Source organism: Nomascus leucogenys, chromosome X (genome assembly GCF_006542625.1).
Source record: "Nomascus leucogenys isolate Asia chromosome X, Asia_NLE_v1, whole genome shotgun sequence".
In the NCBI taxonomy this organism is placed as follows: Eukaryota; Metazoa; Chordata; class Mammalia; order Primates; family Hylobatidae; genus Nomascus; species Nomascus leucogenys.
In genome coordinates, this window is record NC_044406.1 from 105,547,148 (window position 1) to 105,564,280 (window position 17,133).

At 43.1% G+C, this 17,133-nt stretch overlaps 2 pseudogenes; one reads left to right on the forward strand and one right to left on the reverse strand.

Moving 5' to 3' along the window:
• Nucleotides 1–1,613: 1,613 nt before the first annotated feature.
• On the forward strand, nt 1,614–2,584 carry LOC100596064 (annotated as a pseudogene).
• Nucleotides 2,585–4,928: 2,344 nt separating this feature from the next.
• On the reverse strand, nt 4,929–8,746 carry LOC100596399 (annotated as a pseudogene).
• Nucleotides 8,747–17,133: the final 8,387 nt, after the last annotated feature.

A 17,133-nucleotide genomic window follows, 5' to 3' on the forward strand; every position in this document is an offset into this window, starting at 1 on the left:
ATTTTTAGTATGAGCATGCCAATATTGCATGCAGCATACTTATAGCAAAAACTTGAAAAGATGAAAATGCCCGGTTTAAGTGTGGAAGGTACAGTGAGATGAGTACTCTTGCATATTACTGGTTGGTATGCCCATTAATATACCCAAGTGGATTAAAAATATTCACAACTACTGACCCTCAAATACTGTTTTTAGGAATCTTCATACCCTATGACCCAAGAGTTGAATTTTAAGGAGTGTATCCTAAGAAAATGATCAGAAATAGGCAAAATAATTTGTATGCAGAGTGCTTATTGCAGTTACTGTTCATAAAGAAAAATTGGAAATAAATCTAAACATGCAAGATAAGAGAATGGCCAAATAAATTGTGGCAAATACATATGATAGCATCTTATAAATATGTTCATGAAGAATTCTAGATACTTGGAAAACTGACAAAGAAATGTTCAGAGATAAGAGCAGGGCAGATAATAGCATATACAACTCACTAACTGTAATCTTAGGCTACTTAACCTCTCTCTACCTCAGTTTACTCCTCTGTAAAATGGCATGATAATAGTAATAAGAATGGAACTTGGAATAGTGCTTCGCACATACCAAGTGTTACGTGTTGGCTGGAGAGAGAGTGTGTGTGTGTGTGTGTGTGCAAGTTTGAGGAGGGGGCAGAGGAGAGAGAGATGGCAGTCAAGGGACTTTTGTAATAATTGTAGCAACCTAAGTCAGTGTTTCCATGTCTCAGTCTCTAGTTTCATGGTTGTTGAGAGTCAGTTTATGGTGGCAGTGGTAGTGGCTCAGCTTCCCTGGGCTGCAGGTATGGTGTTCTATTCTTTTGTTTTGTTTTGTTTTAATTCACCATTGTCCTTATTTTATAGTAGGAAAACTAAGGCATTTCATGAAAAATGAAGTCAATTGTACAATGCATAATACAGTCAAAGATCTTGACACAGAATTGGTGTCTTAACTATCATTTCTCACCTTTAATCAATAAACATTCCTCTTTAAAGACAATGAAAAATTACTCATGTTAAATATAGAAAAAATAAACATCATTAATTAAACACTACATCTGTAACCTCTTTACATTCATTAACATTCAGGAGTAAAAACAATAGTGATTTTTGTTATGGCTTCGTGTTTCTTTAAAACATTAAAATAGATTTCTAATTTGGGAAACATAACTAATGCTATTTGGTTTTAAAAAGAATTGTATCTTAATCATCAAACTAAAGACATAGCAAGAAAACAATGACATGGTCACTTGAAGGGTGTCTCAGTCTAATTTTCACCATCTAATAAGACACCCTTAAAGTAATTCCAACAGAAAGTCTAAGAAATTCATCGATCAACTTCCAAAGCACATCAGGGAAGGTGCTAAAACAGTGGACATCGAGAACAACAGCAGCAGAACATCTTATTTAAACTTTTGAGATAATAAAACAATACAGAAGTGGGAAGCTTGTGAAATTTTTTTCTTGTTTTGGTTAACAAGATCATTAATACTTTACAAACTTCATACATGTGGCACTGTAAGGTTTAAAGAATAAAATACGGGCCTTTCTGCCCATGGAGGCCACCGAAGAAGCATCGTTAAAGTCTCTCTTCTCCCTTCCGTCATGTCTAAGTCAGAGTCTCCTAAAGAGCCTGAACAGCAGAGGAAGCTCTTCATTGGAGGGTTGAGCTTTGAAACAACAGATGAGAGCCTGAGGAGCCATTTTGAGCAACGGGGAATGCTCACGGACTGTGTGGTAATGAGAGATCCAAACTTCAAGTGCTCCAGGGGCTTTGGGTTTGTCACATATGCCACTGTGGAGAAGGTGGATGCAGCCGTGAATGCAAGGCCACACAAAGTGGATGGAAGAGTTGTGGAACCAAAGAGAGCTGTCTCAAGAGAAGATTCTCAAAGACCAGGTGCCCACTTAACTGTGAAAAAGATATTTGTTGGTGGCATTAAAGAAGATACTGAAGAACATCACTTAAGAGATTATTTTGAACAGTATGAAAAATTGAAGTGACTGAAATCATGACTGACTGAGGCAGTGGCAAGAAAAGGGGCCTTGCCTTTGTAACCTTTGACGACCATGACTCTGTGGATAAGCTTGTCACACTGTGAATGGCCACAACTGTGAGGTTAGGAAAGCCTTGTCAAAGCAAGAGATGGCGAGTGGCTTCATCCAGCCAAAGAGGACAAAGTGGTTCTGGAAACTTTGGTGGTGGTCTTGGAGGTGGTTTCAGTGGGAATGACAACTTTGGTCGTAGAAGAAACTTCAGTGATCGTGGTGGCTTTGGTGGCAGCCATGGTGGTGGTGGTGGATATGGTGGCAGTGGGGATGGCTATAATGGATTTGGTAATGATGGAAGCAATTTTGCAGGTGGTGGAAGCTACAATGATTTTGGCAATTATAACAATCAGTCTTCAAGTTTTGGACCCATGAAGGGAGGAAATTTTGGAGGCAGAAGCTCTGGCTCCTATGATGGTGGAGGCCAATACTTTGCCAAACCACGAAACCAAGGTGGCTATGGTGGTTCCAGTAGTAGCAGTGGCTGTGGCAGTGGCAGAAGATTTAAATTAGGAAACAAAGCTTAGCAGGAGAGGAGCCAGAGAAGTGACAGGGAAGCTACAGGTTACAACAGATTTGTGAACTCAGCCAAGCACAGTGGTGGCAGGGCCTAGCTGCTACAAAGAAGACATGTTTTAGACAAATACTCATGTATATGGGCAAAAAACTCGAGAACTGTATTTGTGACTAATTGTATAACAGGTTATTTTAGTTTCTGTTCTGTGGAAAGTATAAAGCATTCTAACAAAGGGTTTTAAATGTAGATTTTTTTTTGCACCCATGCTGTTGATTGCTAAATATAACAGTCTGATCGTGATGTTGAATAAATGTCTTTTTTAAAAAAAAAAATAATTAAAATAAGCAAGAGAGCTCCCTGAAATTAGAAACACTGCATTATAATGTGTCAGGAATTGGTGGGTTCTTGGTCTCACTGACTTCAAGAATGAAGCCACGGACCCTCGCGGTGAGTGTTACAGCTCTTAAGGTGGTGCGTCTGGAGTTGTTCGTTCCTTCTGATGTTCGGATGTGTTCGGAGTTTCTTCCTTCTGGTGGGTTCGTGGTCTCGCTGGCTCAGGAGTGAAGCTGCAGACCTTCACGGTGAGTGTTACAGCTCTTAAGGCGGTGCGTCTGGAGTTGTTCGTTCCTCCCGGTGGGCTCGTGGTCTCGCTGGCTTCAGGAGTGAAGCTGCAGACTTTCGCGGTGAGTGTTACAGCTCATAAAAGCAGTGTGGACCCAAAGAGTGAGCAGTAGCAAGATTTACCGCAAAGAGCAAAAGAACAAAGCTTCCACAGTGTGGAAGGGGACCCAAGCGGGTTGCCACTGCTGGCTCCTGCAGCCTGCTTTTATTCTCTTATCTGGCCCCACCCACATCCTGCTGATTGGTAGAGCCAAGTGGTCTGTTTTGACAGGGTGCTGATTGGTGCATTTACAATCCCTGAGCTAGACATAAAGGTTCTCCACGTCCCCATCAGATCAGTTAGATACAGAGTATCGACACAAATGTTCTCCAAGGCCCCACCAGAGCAGCTAGATACAGAGTGTCGATTGGTGCACTCACAAACCCTGAGCTAGACACAGGGTGCTGATTGGTGTATTTACAATCCCTGAGCTAGACATAAAGGTTCTCCAAGGCCCCACCAGAGCAGCTAGATACAGAGTGTCAATTGGTGCATTCACAAACCTCGAGCTAGACGCGGGGTGCTGATTGGTGTGTTTACAAATCTTGAGCTAGATACAGAGTGCCAATTGGTGTATTTACAATCCCTGAGCTAGACATAAAAGTTGTCCACATCTCCACCAGACTCAGGAGCCCAGCTGGCTTCACCCAGTGGATCCTGCACCGGGGCTGCAGGTGGAGCTGCCTGCCAGTCCCATGCAGTGCGCTCGCACTCCTCAGCCCTTGGGTGGTCGATAGGACTGGGCGCAGTGGAGCAGGGGGTGGCACTCATTGGGGAGGCTCCGGCCACACAGGAGCCCATGGAGGGGGTAGGAGGCTCAGGCATGGCAGGCTGCAGGTCCCGAGCCCTGCCCCGTGGGAAGGCAGCTGAGGCCCAGTGAGAAATCGAGTGCAGCGCCAGTGGGCTGGCACTGCTGGGGGACCAAGTACACTCTCCGCAGCCGCTGGCCTGGGTGCTAAGCCCCTCATTGCCCCGGGCCCGCAGGGCCGGCCGGCTGCTCTGAGTGAGGGGCCCGCCAAGCCCGCGCCCACCCGGAACTACAGCTGGCCCGCAAGCACCGCGAGCAGCCCCGGTTCTCGCTCGCGCCTCTCCCTCCACACCTCCCTGCAAGCTGAGGGAGCCGGCTCTGGCCTTGGCCAGCCCAGAAAGGGGCTCCCACAGTGCAGCGGTGGGCTGAAGAGCTCCTCAAGTGCCACCGAAGTGGGAGCCCAGGCAGAGGAGGCACCAAGAGTGAGCGAGGGCTGTGAGGACTGCCAGCACGCTGTCACCTCTCAATAATACACCCCCCCTTTTTTTTTTTGAGATGGAATCTCCCTCTGTTGCCCAGGCTGGAGTGCAGTGGTGCAATTTCGGCTCATTGCAACCTCCGTCTCGCGGATTCAAGCGATTCTCCTGCCTCAGCCTCCCTAGTAGCTAGGATTACAGGCGTGTGCCACGACGCCTGGCTAATTTCTGTATTTTTAGTAGAGACGGGGGTTTCACCATGTTGGCGAGGGTGGTCTCGAACTCTTGACCTCAAGTGATCCACCCGCCTCAGCCTCCCAAAGTACTAGGATTACAGGAATGAGCCACCGCGCCCAGCCGTATAACTTTTATAGGCACACACTTCCTTAAGTTTCAAGCAAGTTGAAATTCAACCCTTATTATTCACAAGGACTTCAAATAGACCAGTTTACAAACAAGCATGAGCACCCTACAAATGGCTTTTACTTAGGATAAACGTGTTTATACTTTGAACAGTCACGTGAGTATCGTAAAGATGGTGATTGTATATCACTTTCCAGTGAAATTGCTTGCCTTCCTTTATGATTTCCTCAGTCTTTTTTTCAGCAGACAAAAGATTTTCTAAAAAGTCTGAATATTCTAAGTATAGCTCATCACCTGGTAAAAGCTAGAGCATCCCATCAGCAGTTAACAAGGTGATCGGCAGCCATCTTTCCAGTCCTTCTAATACACGATCCAAACAAAATTTGTGCAAATCAGAGAGAGGTAAAATTTTCAAGTCTTCTCATTTCGTAGAACTGTGGGGGTGCCAGCCAAATTTCTTTTGATAAGAAACTTTCAGCTGCCTTTGATGGAGATGGCCACTGGCAGCCCACCACCTGCGCCAAGTCGGAGTAGACTGGTGGCGGCTCGCGCAGGCAGCATAGGAAGAAGGCCGCGTCCAAGAGGCGAGTTGCGCGGCGCGAGAAAGGGATGAGGCGGCCGCTCCAGTGGTGCAGCGCCCAGATATCGGGCGTGCAGTCGAGGTGCGCGCACAGCCGCAGGAAATGGCGTGGGTCCAGGGCGCAAGCGGGCGCAGCAGGAGGCCAGACACGGCTGCGGCCGGAGGGCGAGGCGGGACTCTGGCGCGGGGCCGGGCGGAGAGGTCCTGGGCGTTGTTCTATTCTTGAAGTCAACCATCCTAGCGGAGGCTTCCTGATGACCCACTTTTCTGCCTGAGGGCAGAGGTCACAGTACCCCTAATGGGCCTATTTAGTGATAGAGTCCTGGTAGTCATTCCTACAGCCCGAGGCTATAGCCTGTTCTTCCAGCCCTTCCACTGATTTTTGTAAGCTCTTAATTCCCTGTGTCCCATCCTTTTCTCCTCTAAATAACTAAGCAGTTTCTGTTTCTCACCACTGAACAGCGACTAATACAAGGATGAAATTAAAAGTTCTGTTTAGGACATGTAAATATTCTGATACCTATTGATGTCAAGTATGCCTAATGTAAACAGGATCTGGAGTCCAGGGGTAAGACCAGGGTAAAAAGTTTATTTTATGATTTTTTCTCCTTCCTTTTGTCTTTCATACAAACTTTAAATATGTGAGTCTTAAGTATATGAAAAACATTAGGACTGAATGAAATCACCTGAGCAGAGAATGAGAACAGATGCTGGCCCAGGACGTATCTGGGGCACACTCCAACATTTAAAAGTTTGGCAAAGGAGGTGGAAATGGTATGGGCAGCTGAGAAGGAGTAGTGAATAAGAAAGGAGAAAAACCATCAAAGGATGTGGGATGTATCCCAGAAACTAAGTAAGGAAAGTATTTCAGGGTGTAGTGATCAACTCCGTCAAATGTTGTACTGTGTGTACAAAGTGCTCTGAGTGTACTTTGTACTCTGAGAGACAGAGTCCAAAGACAAAGTTACAAAAGTGTCCATGGAATCAGAACATAAACAAGAATGGCATTGAAGGAGTGATGCAGGCAAAAGCCCAGTAGAGTGAGTAGAAGAGAGAATGGGAGGCAAGGATGTGGAGATGATACATATAGACAACCCTTTGTAGAAGTTTGGATACACAGGGAACAGAAAATGCAGGGGAGTAGCTACTAGGAAGATTTGGGGTTAGGGGAAGGTTTTTGGTTTTGGTTTTGGTTTTGGTTTTTTGTTGTTGTTTTGTTTTGTTTTTTTGAGACAGTTTCTCTCCCATCGCCCAGGCTGTAGCACAGTGGCACACTCTCGCTTCACTACAACCTCCACCTACTGGGCTCAAGCGATCCTCCCGCCTCAGCCTCCCAAGTAGCTGGGATTACAGGCACGTGCCACCACACCCAGCTAATTTTTATATTTTTAGTAGAGAACAGGCTTTCACCACGTTGGCCAGGCTGGTCTCAAATTCCTGACCTCAAGTGATCTGCCCGCCTTGGCCTCCCAAATTGCTGGGATTACAGGCGTGAGCCATGGCGCCCGGCCCCGGGGAAGGTGTTTAAAAGAGAAGAAACACTAAAGCATGTTTATGTGCTCATAAGTACGATCAAGGAGAGAAGAAGATAAACTGTGAGAGCCAGGGTTTTGAGAATTAGGCAAATAGATGCAGAGTTCAAGGGGAAGGCCCTTGATAGGAGTAAAGACACTCTCTGCACAGTACCAAGAAGGAAAACAGAGAATACAGCTGGAGATAGGGTTTGGTGGGTTTGGTGTCAGGGAGATGATAGTTTACATCTAATTGTTTCTATTTTCTTAAAGAAATGAAATGTAATATCATCAGCTGAAAGTAAGAATAGAGAGGGGACACTGAAGGTTTGTAGACAGCGAAAATGGTGTCATAGAGTCCTCACAAGGAATGACAGTGGGAGAGAAAATTGAGCACGACTGTGTAGTATAATTCTTGTACAGCATAATTCACTTGTAAATTTTAGTGAAATTTTTTCAGGTGAGCTCTTCCTCATTCATTATCCCCAGGTAGCCACTGACCTGCTTTCTGTCACTATATGTTAAATTGCATTTTCTGGACATTTACATAGATGGAATCATATACTTTTTGTCCCAAATTATTTCATGTTTAATATGTTGTTGTGGATGTTTTAATGTTGTTGTGGATGTTATTGTCTCTTTCTTCATTTTGATTTCTGATTGTTCATTGCTATTGAATAGGATACAGAAATAAAATTGATATTTATATATCAATCTTGTATCCTTTAGCCTTGCTAACTTACTCATTAGTTCTAGTAGCTTAATTGTAGAATTCGTTAGATTTTCTACGTAGATGATCATGTCATCTGTAAATAAAACAGTTTTGATTCTTTTCCAAAGCTTTTTTTTTTTCAAGTGAGACCAGCAAGTAGAGTACTGTGCTTTCTACTACAATGTTCAGTTGTTTATGTTCAGTTAGGGAATGGGGGAACAGTTGGGTTTAATCACAGCTGGGCTTTTGAAAAGGTCTAGTGTATGACCAAGAGAGGGTGGCTAATGTGGGGTAAAGGAAAAGGTGGTTGGAGGTGAGGAAAGTCAAGGAAGTGGAAGGTCATGGTGTGGGATAGGTCATCCAGATTGATGTTAAAGTCACTAAAAATGATGGACTAGCATCAGCTTGGGGAGGACAACTGAGTCTGAAGGGAAAGGCTTCCTCAGTAGAATTTACACACCCCCTGCTATGGGCTTCTGGGGAGTCATGGGTGTGGGTATGCGGACCAGGACGTGGATCCTGGACACTCTGGGACACTGCCTCCCAACCACAATATGTGCCTAGGCTGGTGCATATAGCTGATCCACACTCCACTCCTCCCCACCCTCAGAGACCTTCACTCTCAGTTCAGCTCAAAGCGCTCAATAACATAGAGACTTATTAGAAACAAAGCCCTCTCTACTTTCTTCCTGGCATAAGTAAAGTTCAGATCTCCTTGTCACAAAGCCCTGGCCATCCTCTGTGGCAAGAGTAAGAGAGAGAAAGATAAATTTTGTTTAGCGATGAACTTATAGCAGAAAAAAACAGAAGACAATTCATTTTCAATTAGATTATCTTACCATATCCAGAAAAATCAAGGACAGGATAATTCCCACATATTAACCCCAGATATTAACCCTAGATATTTCTGCTTGGTGGGAAAGTGGGATCGCCCCTGTATACACGCAAAGGGATGGAGAGAGAGAGACAGAGAGAAAGAGAAAGAGAGAGAGAGTGTGTGTGTGGTGTGGGGCACACACAAGCACAAGGAAATAGGGGAATATCTTTGACACCTTACTGCCTGCCACTTCTTTGCCGGTCTCTCCTATTTTATTTAAGTCTTCTGTCCCAGGGCTATTCATACCCTCATATTTTCCTCAGGCTAAAGAAGATACCCACTGTGTGTTCTATGGAGCAAAATTCTCTCTACTTCCATCCCTATTCACCAGTTAGCTCTCTTTGAGGTGGCAATGGATATGAAAGGGTTAATAAGATTCGAAAGAACGTACTATTGCTTTAGCAAACCACTGTGTTTCCTAGGCAACATAATGCCTGTATTTCTCCTGTTTCTTCCTGTTTCCAAAAGCCCCTATGGAGGGAATGGTAAAAATATTAGCCTTGGCCAACACTCAAGCCCTTGCTGTTTCCCCATTCTGCTTCCCTCACAGTTGACCTTGCCTCCTACTTCATGGAAAACATTGAAGCTGTCAGGTTTGAATTCCCTCTCCCTCTCCTCTTAAAGGAGAAGCTATGATCCTTCCACCTGTTCTTTCGATTTCATCCTCTCTTGTCTCATTCCATGCCACAGGGTTGATTAATATCCACTCTGGGCGGGGTGAGGTGGCTCACGCCTGTAATCCCTGCACTTTGGGAGGCTGAGGTGGGTGGATCGCTTGAGGTCAAGAGTTCAAGACCAGCCTGGCCAACATAGCGAAATCCCATCTCTACTAAAAAATTTGCAAAAATTAGCCAGGAGTGGTGGCAGGTGCCTGTAATCCCAGCTACTCCGGAGGCTGAGACATGGGAATCGCTTGAACCCGGGAGACAGAGGTTGCAGTGAGCCGAGATCCTACCACTGCACTCCAGCCTGGGCAACAAGAGCAAAACTCTACCTCAAAAAGAAAAAAAAAAAAAAGTACCCACTCTGTCCTGTATTTTCAACCTCTAAGCCTTACTACCTACCTTGCTGCAACTCAAGTCTATGACAGTTTTCAGAAGAACGAAAATCAAACCAGGGAATCCAATTCCCTCTTTTCCCTACCTCCTCTGCCTTAGTCAAGCTTCTCAAACTTCTTTTTTGAGAGGTAGATCTCCTCAATCCTCATGTTCCACTCACTCCCTAGGCCACTGGAACCAGACTTCCACCCTTCTCATGCCACAATAAAAAGAGTCTGGCATAGGTAACCCAGGACTTCCTAACTGCCTAGTCCAACTGACACCTTAGTTTTCATCTTTCTTGATCCATTTACAGCCCTTGGCATTGTAAACCTCTCCCTCCTGGAAACCCTCTCGCCTCCATTTGCTTCTATCGGACCACATTATTCTGCCATTTTCCTACCACTTGTGTTTTTTATTCTCAATCTCCTTGGTGGGTTTCTCTTCCTCTACTTATTCCTACAATGTTAATCTTCCCCAAGACTCTATCTTGGCCTTCTTTTTCTCTCTGCAACCTGCCTATAAATGCCAGGCCAGTCATATGAGTAAGTAATGCGAGTCTGGTTGATGTGTGACAATGTAGTATATGCCAGAAATCACAAAGAAATGTGTTCTTGCCCTGTTTTTGTTTTGAAATAGTAACCCTGTTCTCTGTCTTTCATTTTCCACTTTTGATAGAGTCATAGGTACAAAAAAATTTTGATTATCCACCTAATTCTGCTTTAACAAAAACAGAGCAAATGTAATAAAAGACAGCTGATACTTGTTCTCAGCATTGGGGATACAGCAGGCAGAAGTGGGGCTTCTTTAGGTGTACCTGCTAAAGGAGGCAGCTGCTAATCAAGATATAATGCCAGATCTCTCTCTCTCTCTCTCTCTCTCTCTTTTGAGACAAAGTCTTGCTCTGTCGCCCAGGCTGGGGTTTAAGCGATTCTCGTGCCACACCCAGCTAATTTTTGTATTTTTAGTAAAGACAGGGTTTCATGATGTTGGCCAGGCTGGTTTCGAACTCCTGGCCTCAAGTGATCTGCCCACCTTGGCCTCCCAAAGTGATCTTCTCATTTTTTAAGAGAAGATTGTTATGTCAGAGATACAGGTTTTATGTAAAAATCTGTTGGTTAAGTGCTTACATCTAATATTTTAAAAATTAAAATAATGTGAGGGTCAAATAAACACGTGTTCGAGCCAGCTGTAGTCACCAAGGCTAACAATTTTCAACCTTGGCTTAGAACATTGTGCAATGAGCCTTGAAGAGAGAGAGACCTCTGCCCTATATTCACCTTGGGATCTAATTCAATGCCAGTGGTTTCAGCTACCACCCATAGGCTGTTACCTCCTGTCTTTACCCCTCCAGTCTAGACCTCCATCCTGAGCCCCAAACCCAAATATCCAATTGGACATATTACTGGATATCCCCACCAGAATGTTCCTTATGCCCGTGCTTTTCAAACATTAATGTGCATGTGAATCATCTGGAAGACTTGTTAAAATGCAGATTCTGGCATACTGCCCAAGATCGTGCATTTCCAACAAGCTCCCAGCGGATGCCAAAGCTGCTGGTTTATGAACCACACTTTAAAACACAACCCCCATTTGCATACAATGTCCTTGTTGCAAGTTTGCTCCTCCTGCTACTTATCTTCTCTTGATGAATGGTATGCCATCCACCCATGCAAAAATTGGGGGCGTAAGTCAGATGTAGAAGGAATGGGAGAAATAGAGGAGGAATCCAAAGCCCTGTCCCATCCACCTCCTTAATATTTATCATATCTATCCTTGCATTTACGTCCTCACTATCCCAACATTGATTTAAGCCTTCATTTTCTCCTGCGGTAAGGCTGGTGTCCCTGCTCTAGTCTCCATCCCTCCAATTGCAACCTCCATGCTCCTACGAGCATGACACTTTGAAAAAGCAAAATGATCTCATGTAAAGCATGGGCTCTGGGGCCGGAGTGCTGAGTTTAAATCCCAGCACTGCCTCTTACTAATTGTGTGACTTTGGACAAGTAGCTTAACCTATCTGTGTATTGGCTTTTCTCATCTATGAAAAGAGGATGATAATAGAACCTCACTTGTGAGATAAACGAGATTTGAAAGCAGGAAGGGGAATGACCCATGAGAATATCTGGGGAAGAGCATTCCAGACAAATGGAATCACATGTAAAGTGTTCATAGCACTCAGGAAATACACATTAGCTGTGACATTGGCCACATCATTCCTAGCTTCATTATGGTTGGAGTGTTGAGGGTAAAGAGAAAGTAGAAAGAGATAAAGCTGGACAAGTAATCTGAGGCCAGATCATGGAAGGTTGAGTTGCCTGGGAAAGAGACTCTGTGATGGAGTTTACTATGTAGAAAATTGACTGAATAGTGCTCTTGGGATCTACACCTGAAATGTAAGACAAGGGAGTAGGATCGGGCGGAGGGAGAAGCTGAGCTTCAGTGCAGTCACAATGCAGCTTCCATCAATCCCACAGGGAGCTCTGAGCCTGATATGACTCCTCAGAGTTGTCCTTAGATGGGAAAGGGAGACAGGCCTTTATAACCCTGTATTGGCCATTCATTACCTGCAGGCTGCACTAAGAAGGATCTGTGACTTTGGGCTAGAAAGCTCTCTTTAGCCCAGTGCAATCTCAGGAAGAGGATTTCGTTGCAAGCTGTCAGTCACCAACACTTTCAGCAGTGGGGGACCTGGGAGAATGAGTGCGTGGGTCCTGAAGTGGGGGTGGGAGGTGAAATCTGGGTAGGTATCACACCACAGTTGGGTAAATCATGCCAAGGACTCTGGACTTGATTTCACTGAAGATGGGGAGCCATTAGAAGGTTTTCCTAGAATGGGACATGCTGTTTTGCACCTCTGTACCTTTGTTCAGAATGCTTTTTTTTTTTTTTTTGAGACAGGGTCTCGCTCTGTTGACCAGGCTGGAGTGCAGTGGCACGATCATGGCTCACTGCAGCTTTGACCTCCTGGGCTCAGGTGATCCTCCCAGGTAGCTGGGACTACAGGCATGTACTACCACACCCGGCTAAATTTTTGCATTTTTTGTAGAGACAGGGTCTCGCAATGTTCCCCAGGCTGGTCTCAAACTCCTGGGCTCAAGCAGTCCACCAACCTTAGCCTCCCAAAGCACTGGGATTACAGGCGTAAGCCACTGTGCCCGGCCCCAGATTGCTTCTTCTATCTCAGTGTTTCTGACCTGGATTGGAATCACCTGGGGTGCTTGTTCACATGTTAGAATGCAGGTCAAATAGCTTAATGGTAAACAGCCAAGGTTGGAACCAGACTGACTATATTTGAGTTCTGACATTCCACTTACTAGCTGTGTGACAGTGGACAAGTTCCTTAACTTTTCTGTACCTGTTTCCTCAGCCGTGAAATAGGATAGTATAACCAACTGCCTCACAGTGTTTTAGGAAGAGTACTCGAGTTAATCCACAAAAGGGCTTAGAACATTGCCTGGCAAGTAATAAGTGCTCAAACGATGTCAGCTATTTCTAAAGATTCTCAGGCTTTTCCTTAGACCTATTGGATTAGAATCTTTGAGGGCTGGTCCTAGGAATGGACATTTCAATAAGTGCCCTCCCCCTCTCCAGATTATTCTGATCCTCACTAAAGTTTGAGAACTACTGGTTCCCCAGAAAATTTATCCCCTTCCTTGTCCACTTGGTGAATTTTTTTTTCTTTTTCTCTTTTTTTTTACTGATAGGCCTAACTGGTGCCATGAAAATTTTTAAGACTTAGCTCAATGTCATTCCCTGTATGAAACCTTCCTAGATCACACCTCCCACCATCCCTTGCCAACCTCCCCCTTACCATGTGGAGACCTCAACTGCAGCATCTGTAACCTTTTGACTGTGTGTCTCCCCTTGCTAGACTGTGAGCTCCTTCTTTGAGGGAAAGGACTTTGCATCCGTAGGCTCACCACACAGTTTAGCATGGAGCTAGAGCTCAATCAAGGTTGGTTGAGTGGATGTAGATGGGCAGGTTCCTTTGGGTTCTCTTTAAAATCTCAGCACGAAGTCTCCAGTCTCTGAAATTGGGAATGTGGATCCATATACTATCACTCAAGACATAGCTGGCAACTGTAGAATTTTGTTTCCTAGTCTTTAAATTTTTAAACTTTTTATTGCTTGTTACAATAATAAAAAGAGTTTATATTCACTGGATAAAGAAGATAGCAAAAATTACCTATAATCTCATAACCCAGAGATAACTCTTAACTTTTAGGTGCATTTCCTTCAGATTTTTTTTCTGTGCATAAGTATTTAACATAATGGGTTTCCATACTCAAACTCAATTCCACAAGTATTTGTTGAGCACCTACTACATGCCAGGCACTATTCTAAGCACAAGGAATACAATAGTGAAGAATATAGAAAAAAGCCTCTGTTCTTGTGCACCTTATGTCCAAGTTGGAAGAGATAAAAAAACGAGAAACGATACTGTATATAAGGAAGCAGTAAATGCAATGGGGGAAAATGAAGCAGGGAAGGAGGATAAGGAGTAGGAAGAGGGTGATGTGAGATTTGAAAGCAGCGAGGGAATGACCCATGAGAATGTCTGGGGAAGGGCATTCCAGACAAATGGAATGACAAGTACAGAGGCCCTGAATTGGAAATATGGCTGCTTGTTCAAAGGGCAGCAAGGAGGCCACTGTAGCTGGAGTAGAGTGACCAGGGAAGAAAGTGGTGAGATCCTAATGTCTTAAAGGTAAGGGTGGGTAGAGTACCACAGATCCTGTAGGGCCTTGTAGGTGCTATAAGGACTTGAGCTTTTACTCTGAGTGAGATGGGGAGCATCTTTGGATACTTAGGCTGTTTCCAGTTTTTTGCTATCATGTATCATGCTTTGTGATTCTTCTACACAAATCTCTGTTCACATCTCTGAACACTTCCCTGGGGGAAATTCCTGGAAGTTAAATTTCTTGGCCACAGGCTAGGAATAGTTTGAGGCTTTTATTGCATATTGCCAAAGGACTTTCTAGAAAGTCTAAACCCTTTTACAATATAATTAAGTTCAACAAATATTTATTGCATGCCTAGTATGTGCCAGACATGGTCTAGGGGCTTGAAATACATTGCTGCACAAAATGAATCTTGCATTCTAGCAATTTCATTCTTGCCAATTGTGTCAGAGTGCTTATTTTACTCTGTGCTTGCCAACACCAAGTATTACCATTCTTAAAAAGCTCCAAGAAACAAAAGAGAAAAAAGAACACTCCAGTCATTTGAATGATGAGAAATGGTGCATTGTTTTTATGTTCCTTTGGATTTATTTGCTTCCTTACTAGGCTGAATTATTTCCCAAACATTTTCTAGCTAATCAGCCAATTGTTCTATTTTTCGTTAAAAGCTCTTTAAAACCTTTGAAAATAATTAAAAGGAGACAGAAAGTTTGAAAACACTAAAAGACTTAACATGTATCTTGGGAAATAAGTAGTCCTTGGGTCAAGTACATCGGCTTTAGGAATTGACTTGGAGCCAAAGAGCATATTAAGGCAACTCTCATGTTCTGAAGGGGGCTTTTTATTCAGGAGCACTCTTGCTTATTTCCAGATAACTTGAGAACTGCCACCCTGGAGGAGACCATTCCATTCAGCATTGATTCTGACATGAGCCTGAATGATGGGATGCTTTTCTTCAACAATCTCTACGTCCCAGTGTTAGCTAATAGCCCACTTTATTGAACATCAAATCTGGTTTGTAAGCATTTATATTTTTAAACTGTATCACTTCTTGAGGTCTTAAGTTGCACAAGTTTTCTACCCTCCATGTGAAGCAGGACTTCCTTTAATCCATTATCCTCCAAGGGGACACAGAGGTGTAGCAGAAGAGACACTGGACTATGATAAATGAGAATTATAAATCCTCCCCATCCCTCCATGAAAACACTTTCCCCAGATTTAATAGTGGTTTTGAGGAAAGAGAATCAAGGGTGAGGAGAGGGACTTCAGTTGTCTTCTATATTTTCCCATAGTTTGAATTTTCTAACTTTAGACAAATATTACTTTGAAAAAACTTTCCAGCAGGGGTTATCTGGGTGGGGAGCTAATGGCTTGGTTTGTTTTGTTTTTTTACTCTGTGTCTCTCTTTATTGGGAAAAAATGGTAAAACTTTTATTATATAAAATTTCCCCCAGTTTTATAAAACAAAATGTGTGTGTGTGTGTGTGCGTGTGTGTGTGTGTGCATGTGTGTGTGTGTGTATGTTGCATGTCTGCAAGAATATAAGCCAAACTGCTAAAGTATGGGCCTGATTTAAGTACTGTTTGGGGAGCTTGGAGAGGGAGAAAGGAGTTTCATTTTTTACTTTATACACTCACTTATTGAGTTTGTTACAGTGAACATGTATTATCATTCTACTTTTTTTTTTTCAGAAAATAAATAATAAACTATTTTCCCTCTTGAGGTTAAAAGTGACACGTGCCCATTGTGGAAAATGTAGAAAGGTATAAAGAAGAAACTAACAATCACAACAGTTAACATTTTAGCATGTTTCCTTCCATGCTTTCTTTTATGAATTTTTTGACATAGTTGAGTTCATACTGTATATAGCTTTGTATCCTGTTTTTCCCTCAAGATTAAAACACAAGCGTTTTGCCATGTCATGATTTTTGGTAAAAGAATTTACCAAAACAGTTTTAGTTAAAAGAAGGTAGATTTATTAGAAAAAGTAGGAAAATATGTTGCCAGAGAGACAAAGGGCAGCCTGCAAGAGAGAAGCCAACTGCCAGGAGACACAGGCTTGCTGGAAATTTTATAGGGTGGTGTTTATGCTGTCTGTTGAAGAGGTCTTTGTGTAATACTGATAATGCCAAGGTTGCAATGAGCTAACTTACAGGTGTCTGGTGATAGCTGGGCATGGGAAGATTGTGAGTTATTTGCGCAGGAAGGCTGCATCTTGGATCATGAAGAAAGGGAGATTTGTAGCTTATTTGCTTTTTCTTTTTGCTATTTCATGCTCCCACCAGCCTGATTCCCTTTCCCTAATTAGGACTCCACAATGATGATATTTGAATGGCCTTTTAATGGTTTTGTCACAATTCAAGTGAATTAATTAGCCATTTTATTTGAAGTTGGACATTTAGGTTGTTTCCAGTTTTTCTGTATTAAAAATGAATCTCTGCTGAGCATCTTAGTAATGAAATATTTGTCTGCATTTCTGTCTCCTTGGGATGGATTCCTGAAAATGGAACTACTAGGTCAAAGAGCAGATTTCTAGAAGTGGGATTAATGGATAGAAAATATTTTTATGGATAATAAAAGGTTATACCCAACAGTGTATGTGAGTCTCACCAGTCTCTCGCCAATAGTGTGTTATCCTTTTTTTTTCCCCTTTTATCTTTCCTGTAGAAAAGTAGTAGGTGACAGTGGCATCTCCATGCTTTTCTTTTTGTTACTATTGAGACTGAATATTTTTTAATATGCTTATTCACCACTGGCGTGCTCTCTTTTGTGAACTACCTGTTCCTGTTTTTTCCATTTATTGACTAGAATCTTATACATTTTCTTATCAATCCAAATGATCTCTCAAAGAAATGTTAACCCTTTGTCATATTAGTTGCAAATGAAAATATTTTTTATAAGTTTATTAG